The following is a 10,056-nucleotide window of genomic DNA, read 5'->3' as shown; positions in this document are numbered from 1 at the left end:
GAGGCAACTTAGTAGCAAAGGACCCAACTGAAGGGACTCTAATAAGAGTCAAAGCATGAGGATAAACTAGGTTACTCACCGCAGATAATAACTATTTATTTGTCTATGCTGACAAAATTGATTATTAAGTTCATAAGTGAATAAGTAAATAAAAAAGATAGATCATTCTTCCTCACAGAATTCCAATTAACTATTCTACCCTTGAGTGGAAAGAGCCTAAGGCCTCACTCCAGCCAGTGGGATCAGACACAATGACTTCCCCCGGAGAGCAGAGTACAGCAACATTGCGCCCTGCACCCTAGAAACACCAGCCCAACTGTGATGGCTCATGGGGATGAATACGTGCTTTGTGTGGTATGAGGAAAGTGTGCTTGGCCTTTGAGGTCTTCCTCTCAAGAACCCACAGTCCCAGACTAATCACAAGAAAAACAACCTGGAAAAAAATATAGGAACACAGCACAAAGCAACCAGTTATCCTCAAAGTTGCCATGATGGCTGAAAACAAAACAAAAACAGACAAACAAAAATCTGAGAAACCGTTACAACCAAGATGGGACTAAGAAAATATGGCAACTAAATGCAAGGTGGTGTTTCAGTAGAATTCGTGGACAAAGCAAGGAAACTAGGTAAAACCAGAAAATTTGGATAAACTGTGGGTTTTCACAGGAGCAGACAGATCTGGTACTGGTATGTTAGTTCAACAGAGGAAGCTTGCTAACAATACCAGGTGTCAATCACAAGACGACCGAATATTAGGAAAACGGTGGCTTCTGGCCCATCCTCACGTTTTTTCTGCATATTCTTAGCTTCTCCATATTGTCTGTGTCTGTGATGGGTTTTGTGTGCTGTGTGTGTGCATGTCTGTGTGTCAGTACAGATGTGTGCATGCATATGGAGGTCAAAGGTTGTCACCTGGGGTGTCTATCCTCCACCATTCTATTTTATTATTTTAATGAATTTATTTTTATTAATTCCAGTTTATGCACTTTGTATCCCAGCTGTAGCCCAATCCCTTCTCCCCTCCCACTTCTCCCCTCCCTCTCTCATCTCCTCCCATGTCCCTCCTCAAGTCCACTGATAGGGGGGACCTCCTCCCCTTCCATCTGTTCCTAGCTTATCAGGTCTCATTAGGACTGTCTGCATTGTCTTCCCCTGTGGCCTGGTAAAACTGCCCCAACCCTCATGGGGAGGTGATCAAAGAGCCAGCCACTGAGTTTATGTCAGAGACTATCCTTGTTCCATTACTATGGAACGCACTTGGAAACTGAGCTGCCATGGGCTATATCTGTGCAGGGGTTCTAGGTTATCTCCACACATGGTCCTTGGTTGGAGTATCAGTCTCAGGAAAGACCCCTAGGCCCAGATTTTTTGGTTCTGTTGCTCTCCTTGTGTAACTCCTGTCCCCTCCAGGCCTTTCATCTCCCTCTTCTTTCGTAAGATTCCCTGAGCTGTGCCCAAAGTTTGACTATGAGTCTCAGCATCTGCTTTGATACCCTGCTGGGTAGAGCCTTTCAGAGGCCCTCTATGGTAGGCTCCTGTCCTGTTGCCAGTTTTCTCCCTCTTCCGATGTCCATCCCATTTACCTTTCTTAATGAGGATTGATCATCTTTCTCAGGGTTCTCCTTCTTGATTAGCTTCTTTAGGTGTACAGATTCTAATAGGTTCATCCTATATTATATTTTTAATATCCACTTATAAGTGAATATATACCATGCGTGTCTTTCTGCTTCTGGGATACCTCACTCAAGATGATCTTTTCTAGTCCCCACCATTTGCCTGCAAATTTTATGATTTCCTTGTTTTTAATTGCTGAGTAGAATTCCATTGTGTAAAACTACCACACTCTCTGTATCCATTCCTCAGTTGAGGGGCATCTGGGCTGTTTCCAGCTTCTGGCTATTACAAATAAAACTGCTGCAACCATGGTTGAACAAATGTCCTTCTACACTTGAGCATCTTTTGGATATATGCCTAGGAGTGGTATAGCTCGATCCTGAGGTAGCACTATTCCTAATTGTCTGAGAAAGCACCAGATTGATTTCCAAAGTGGTTGTACAAGGTTACATTCCCACCAGCAATGGAGGAGGGTTCCCCTTTCTCCACATCCTCTCCAGCATGTGTTGTCACTTGAGTTTTTTATTTTAGCCATTCTGATGTGTGTAAGTTGAAATCTCAGGGTTGTTTTGATTTGCATTTCCTTGATAACTAAGGATGTTGAGCATTTCTTTAAGTGTTTCTCTGCCATTTGATATTCCTCTGTTGAAAATTCTCTCTTTAGCTCTGTACCCTATTTTTAAATTAGATTACTTGGTTTGTTGGTGTTTAACTTCTTCAGTTCTTTATATATTCTGGATATTAGCCCTCTGTCAGATATAGGGTTGGTGAAGATCTTTTCCCAGTCTGTAGGCTGTTGTTTTGTTCTGACGACAGTGTCCTTTGCTTTACAGAAGCTTTTCAGTTTCATGAAGTCCCGTTTATTGATTGTTGATTTAGAGCCTGTGCTGTTGGTGTTCTGTTCAGGATGTCTCTTGGCCAATGAATTCAAGGTTCTTGCCCACTTTTTCTTCTAACAGGTTTAATGTGTCTGGTTTTATGTTGAGGTCTTTGATCCACTTGGACTTTAGTTTTGTGCAGATTGATAATAATGGATCTATTTGCATTTTTCTACATGTAGACATCCAGTTAGACCAGCATTATTTGTTGAAGATGCTTTCTTTTTTTTCCATTGTGTAGTTTTGGCTTCTTTATCAAAAATCAAGTATCTGTAGGTGTGTGGGTTTATTTCTGGGTCTTCTATTCGATTCCATTGATCCACCATTCTGTTTCTATGTCAGTACCATGCAGTTTTTGTTACTATTGCTCTGTAATACAGCTTGAGATCAGGGATGGAGATACCTCCAGAAGATCTGTTGTTGTACAGGATTGTTTTAGCAATTCTGGGTTTTTTGTTTTTCCATATGAAATTGAGAATTGTTCTTTCAAGTTCTATAAAGAATTGTGTTGGTGATGGGAATTACATTGAAGCTCTCACCGAACCCGAAGCCTCCCAGTTTTGCTATTAAATGAGCGTCAGGGACCCTCCTGATTACAAGCATAAGCCACCATATCCAATTTTTCACATGGATGCTATGGATCCAAATTAGGTCCTCATACTTACCCGGTAGGCACCTTATTGACTGAGCCATCATCCCAGCCCCAAACTGTCTGTTTTTTAAAAATTAAAGTTAACATAAATAAACAGGATGAGTAGGCTTTGATTTTTAATGTATTAACCATGTCTTTATAAATCAGTATGAAGTGGAAATTAATTAGCCCAGATGTAAATTCATTTGAGACCTTTTGGCTTGTCCTAAACAGAGTACATAATAAAAAAAAGTGGCTGTTTCCTAATTATTAATGAAAACCATTAGCTGACGAGGCTGCTCTTCTGGAGGTGCTAAGTTCAATTCCCAGCAACACATGCTGACTCACAGCCATCTATAATAGGTTCTGAAGTCTTCTTCACCAATTCAGGAATATATGCAGAGAACTAATATACATAGATAAATAATTGTTTTAAATGGCATTTCCTGTGCAGGCTTTTATATGGTCCTCCTAAAGGGTGTGGACCAGCAAAGCAGGAACATTCCATATAGCCCTGGCCACTGACAGCACGAGAGTAGTAAGCTCTGGGTGGTACTGGAGATGAACTGCAATCTGAATGTCTACTCTGCCACTTAAGAACTATTTGGGCAAACATTATTTGTAAATTGGGTCTTCAGTATTAACGATTATAATGTGCATCATGCCAGGCATGTTAAGTGTTTAATTAATATTCACTGAGTGTAGCTTTTTCAGGAAAGGGTAAGGTGGCTTCTATGAAAAAGAACAAATGTACTCAGGGATGACCAGCATATCTTAACCCTTTATAAACAGCACCATCCATTAGTCAAGACCAATTTGCTGGCCCACAAAATCATGAACTACCATTGTGTTTGATAAATCTTTAAGCTTTACTATGGTTTGCTACTCCACCATATAAACAGAAAAGTAGCCCATCTCCGAAGTGCTCAGGCCTTACCTAGGGTAATACATGAGTAATCTAAAATAGAATGCACAGTTCTGGAGGGGAAAAAAAAATCTTCATTTGTACCCAGCTGTGAGGCCTGCAAGCTACACTAATTACTTACCCAGTAAGACATGCCCATTGGTATAAGAAAATCACTGGAGTGAACAAGCACTTTTTTGTTGGAGTTAAGGCTTGTTCTACAAGATGAAACCTAAACCAGGCACCATGTCTAGCTGAAAACATATGCCTAAACAAGCCGTAGATCCTAGGGAAGTTTTATATATTCTGCTAAATGAACAAAGTATTAAGCTTTCTACTAATGACTTATCCCTATACCTATTCATTAATTTCTCTCTTAGCCTTCATCACAGAAGCCTGTTTTCAGTAGATATTAACACAGAGACACACAATTAATTGGTCAAGGCACAGAGAATAAGGGACTGTAGACTACTCAGCCCTAATTGTGACATCTATATCACAACCCTTCCTCCTTAGACTTAAGGATCATTGTGGAAGAGCCTGCATAAAAATGGCAAGAGCCAAGGGTAGTGGGTGACTACAAGAAAACAGTCTTTTCCAAATACAATAGGGAGGCTGCACACACGAACTCACAGCAGTTTTCACTTTTGAGCTCAAGCTAGACAGACCCAGTATGGAGAGGAGGAGTGGGCATGAAGTTCCATTCCCTCTTGTAGGAGCTATTGAAAATTGATAGCTGGGGTGGGGAAGTCGCTTTTGTTTAAGACCTTAGCCTCTGGTGAGTCAGCCATGTTTGACTGGAAGGCCGCACAGCCAAGACTATATGGGCAACACAAATTAAACTTGATGGGTTTGAAAAAAAAAAAAAAACAACAAACAAAAAGAAGGCATAAAGTTGGGTGGATAGGGGAGAGGAGTGGATCTGGGAGGTGTTGGAGTGAATATGATCAAAGCACTTTACCACTTTACACAAAATTCCCAAAGAACTAATTTTGAAAGAGAGAACAAGAAAATAAAATATTAGACACCTGTTTTTAAACCGAAAAAAAAAACAAAAACTAGAATAAAATGAACAACAGAATTATGAGAAGACAAGCTGTGCCTATGTGGTATATGACTTACCTGTGAGCAAGAGAGAAACTTTTCAATGAAATATGATAATATTGACTGTGATCTGGATCTATAGATGGTGATTCTTGTATAACTCCAGAACTTTGCATCTCCTTTAGGATAAGAAACAATAAGGCTAATGGGAATGTGTACATGGGGGAAAGAGATCAAGCTACATCAAAGAAAATTATTCTCCCCTCCCTGTCTGTTTCCTATCTGTCTCTCCTATTGCTCAAATCATGGTTTTGGAAATGGGTCTGATTGCTTTTTCTTTCATCCAGACTAGCTTGCCCATTCCTTGAACTTATGTATAACAACACAGTCCAAATCCAACTGGCAAAAGAAAGAATTCACAGTCAAATCTGGTTTCTCTGCAAAGCTCAATTCCTTAGAGTCCCATTCATTTTTCTTACAGACTGTCCCTTGTGACCCAAACTAATTTGATCCTCTACCACATCTCCTCAATCAAAAGCATCCAGAGCTGTTTAGCAGAGATCCTATAAATAATGCTTCAACAACATTTAAAAGATAATATTCAGGGGAGAAAACTCTGAGCTCTGAAAGGATCCTGTGTGAAGGCAACAGTGTCTAAGAGTGAACCCCAGGTTACTTAATCCTATTTGTACTGTTTGAGAGGATTGACTGATCTCTCTGGCTTCAGCTATAAACAGACACAATTGGGTAAAAGGGGAAAGGAAAGCCAACCTGTGGTATTTTAGATGGTTTTGACTGTCAACTTGACACACACTGGAGTCATCTGAGAGGAAATCCTTCACTGAGGAACTGTCTCAATCAGATTGGCCTGTGGGCATGTCTATGAGGGATTGTCATGATTGTTAATTAATGTGAGCATGTCCAGCCCTCTGTGGGCCATGCCATCTCTAGCAAGGTAGTCCTGGTGTGTCTAAGGAATTTATTAAAGCATGAGCCTGGAGGAGCCAGTAGCTTTCTGCTCCAAGCTCCTGCCTGAGTTTCTGTCCTGCCTCCCCTCCAAGATGGGCTGTACCCTTAAGCTGGTATAAACTCCCCGCCATTGTTTTTGGTCAGAGTGTTTGATCACAGCCACAGAATGGAAACTAGAATTTGTGGTAAGTTATAGAGATAGAGAGGCCCCATAAGAGGGTTGATATTTAGTGACAAAGGAAAGGGCAAAGCCAAACAAAGACAGTCACGCAGATGCCATGTCCCAGTCATCCCGTATGTTAGATCAGGAGTCAGTGCTTTTCTTGTCAAGACACGAGACATCTGGGAAAGGCTGCCTTGTGACAGTTGGCTACTTCTTCTGCTTCTCTCATTGTTTCAGCATTATTTCCCTTCGAGAACATATTAATCACCAATGTGCGATAATAGTAATAGGTGGGTCCTTACAAAATGATAAAGTCACAAAGATAGAGGCTTGGTGAACAGGATCAAACACTTGTTAAATGGTCCAGGCATCCTGATCATGGATGCCACAGCCTTCCGGTCTATGAGAAAGTAAATTTCTACTCTTCATAAACTACCCAGTCTTGGGCGTTTTGTTATAATATCACCAATAGAATAAGAAAGTTTCCTGTGTTCCCTCTTAGACCTCTGGACATCTTCCCAATGGTGACATTAACCACAAGGCTCTCCCCACTCTGACCTGTAACTGATGACAGGCTGTAGTTCTTTTGAGCTATTTGACAAAGGTGGCCAGAACAACAGAAATTTACTTGCTCACCATTATGAAGACCCTGGTCTGAATTGTTCCCTCCATGAAGTCATATATGGAAGCTCTAATGCATAGTGGGATGCTATGGTGATAAGGCCTTTGGGAAACTATGTCTAAATTAGCTGCAAAGTGAAAGTGAACCATTGGGAGCAAATTGGTCTCTATAAGAAGAGCTTGAGACACTGTCTCCACTGAGCATGGACAGGGGAGGAAGGACAGCTTCAGCTCATCTGGAAGAGAGGTCTCCCTGGGGAGTCCCTGGACCTTAGACCTCTCAGCCTCCAGACTCATGAGAAATAACTTCTTGTCATATAAGTCACTTGGCATATAGTCTTTTATCATGACAGTCTGAGCTAATACAATTAGCCAATGAGCCAATGTCAGCACAGATAGTTTCTCCTGGAAATTTCCCCTCTTAGCTTGTCTGTGGCTGATTTCTCTCTGTGTTTTCACATAATTTTTCCTCTGAGTATATCTGTATCTTTCCTTGTTTCTTCTCAGAAGGAATCAGCCACTTTTGAGAATGGGTGATGTTAGTAACCTCATTTTGCCTTTTTGAGACCTTTTATCCAAAACTAGTCATGTGTTTGTTTTAATCCCAGGTGTGGGATATGGGATTGATTCACATGGTCCACAGCAGCAAACTATTTGCCTCACATGGGCTCTGAGAGGAGCTCTTTGCCAGCTGCAGATAGTTTAAATCTGAGGACTTTAAAGAGAGAATGAATGGCAGAGCCCAGAGAGTATTGGGGTGCTCCATGAAAAAAAAAAACAAGGCTGCTCCTGCTTCCCCCTGCGGCTCCTGGTTGCTGTTGTTGCAGTGAGACAAGAAGCTGGAGATCTCCTGAAATGAGGATTGGACTGGCTCCAAGGAACCCGATGACCCTAACTCACAGGAAGCAGCTAAGAGAACTGCACCCCCTCTCCCACTAACCCTGTCTCTCTCCTACCTGGTGTTGGGGTGTTGGAAGGGATTGGGGTGAAGTAGGGAGAAAGAGATATAAAAAATGTAAATAAAAGAGTTTTTTTTTTTTTTTTAAGTATACCAACTTATATGTAAGTATCATGAAGGCAGGAAGCCACACTGGCTTAATTAGTAACCTCTTCTCAAGGATTTTAACAAGGGAGCAACAATAGAGTCAAGCGCTCTCTACCCTTGTTTCTAAGGGGAAGGCTGGGTAGGAAGGTGCTCACTGCCTCAGCAGGACCGCAGAGAAAACCAAACTTCAGCCATCCTCAAAATAACTCTCCGCCTTTTAGTTCAGTACTTTATACTCACCCCCAAGTAAATCTGGGCCCCACTGAACACATCAAAATTGAAGATGTGTGCACTCTCTGTCTAAGTCAGACCTGTTGTGTTTTTCTGGCATTGCAGCGCCCACCTGTAAATGCAATGTTTGGGAGACGGAGTCGGGATGACTGCCCTGGGCTGTATGGCAAGTTTCAGGCTAAAAAAACAGCCTAGAAGCCTGTCACTCTCCCCGTAATACCTCTACCCCCGTAACCTTCCTGGAGGTGGCTGTAACTGCTTTTCCCCGGTGAGCTTGATCCAAAGCCCCCTGGATGTTGTTATCATCCGGGAGCAGGGAGACACAGGCACTGGGTGAGAGCCCTCCAGCTACACCATCAGCCCAGTGCAAAGGGCCCAATTCTTCAGTCAAAACAGAAGTGAGGAGAAGGAGCCGAAGCGAGACAAACAGGCTGCTATTCCTGGGTACATGAAAATATACCTTTGGAAGAGGCTTAGCCAGGAAAAAAATATTTTTTAGCTCCCACCACAACATTTGTCAGTCTAATTTCTTCCTGAACAAGCAGTGCTCTGTTGGAACTCAGTAATGCAAGTTTTCCAGCTCAAAGGCTTTTTGTTTGCCATTGAGGTCATCTATCCATGTGGCTTGTCATCTCTGGTCACTTGTTCCTCCAAGCTTAAAGCAAAGACATAAATCGTGCCCACATAATCCCTTCATTTTAAGAGAGGGGACACGGGGACATGTCATAAGACGCTTAATTGCTGGGAAATGTCTTCGCCCCAGTTTTCTTTCTTGGGAGTCAGCTTACCCCACCAGTGCCTTTATTCATGTGGGATATAATGTTATTTCATTTTCCTCTGGTCATCTTACATCCCAGGGGAGTGCTTGACTCATGATATAATTACATGCTCAGCCAGTTCCCACTAAGAGTCACTGCAGGCTGCCACTGCACCCCGCCCCCGCCAGCCAGTCCTAGGCTCCCATGCCAAAGAGAGCATAACTCTGCCAGAAAAATGGTGACACTTTTTTGCACAACTGATAATTATTAGGTTCTCTGAGAGTGGTTTGCAATGGTCTCTGGGCCCGGGAGGTTGGTGACGCATTGCAGAAGCAGTCCAATTTGTGGTCTGTGGGGCTGGGCCAGTCCAGCCTGCCTCCGTTCTTTCTGGTGTTTCATAAAATGTTTCCTGGAGGACAGATTTTTAAATGTTTGAGAATCGAGGTTTGTTTCACAGAAAATAGGAATGCTGGGCGACAGCCATTAGAGTTGCATACAGTTCAGTCTCGTGTTGCCCTGAGGTCAACTTGGGGCGATGGCAGAAGCTACCTCCTAGGCAGTGACTGTGCCTTTCCTTTCATTCATTGTCAGGCAGACAGGTCAGGGCTGTTAAGTCCCATCTTGTGTGGGGATATAGGAAGACAATCCACAGCTGCTTGGGTTTCCCATAGGGCACAAGTGAGAAGTGACAGTGACCACACCCCTCATAACTACTTTTGATGACAGAATTATTTTGGGAGTTTGTCCTAGTTAGTTTTAACTGTTACTTTGATACAGCCTAAGGCCATCTGAGAAGGAAAGCCCTCAGTTAAGATCGGGTTGGTCTGGAGGTGTCTCTGTGGGGATTTGTCTTAATTTAATTACTATAGGAGGGCACAGCCCACCATGGGTGATACTACTTCCTAAGAAGGCAGTTTGGGGCTGTAGAAGAACCTGGGAGAAAACCATCAAGCTTGTTCCTCCCTGGTTCCTGCTTCAAGTTCCTACATGAATTCCTGTCGTGATAACTCTCAGTGAGGGACTGTGGCCTGTGTCTGGCCAAACCCCTCTGCCTTCAGGCTGCTTTTGACTAGAGTGTTTTATCACAGCAACAGAAAAGAAACCAGAATTGAGTCATGTTAGAACTTCATCTCCCTGTGCTCAAAATCTCTTTCTTTTCTCACATTTCCCACCAACCCAGGCCGCTTCCATGGGATCT

The sequence above is a fragment of the Psammomys obesus genome, unplaced genomic scaffold, assembly GCF_907164565.1.
Source record: "Psammomys obesus unplaced genomic scaffold, mPsaObe1.curated_primary_1811, whole genome shotgun sequence".
Taxonomy (NCBI): domain Eukaryota; kingdom Metazoa; phylum Chordata; class Mammalia; order Rodentia; family Muridae; genus Psammomys; species Psammomys obesus.
The sequence above is the reverse complement of the archived record's forward strand: the minus strand, read 5'-3'. Positions refer to the sequence as shown.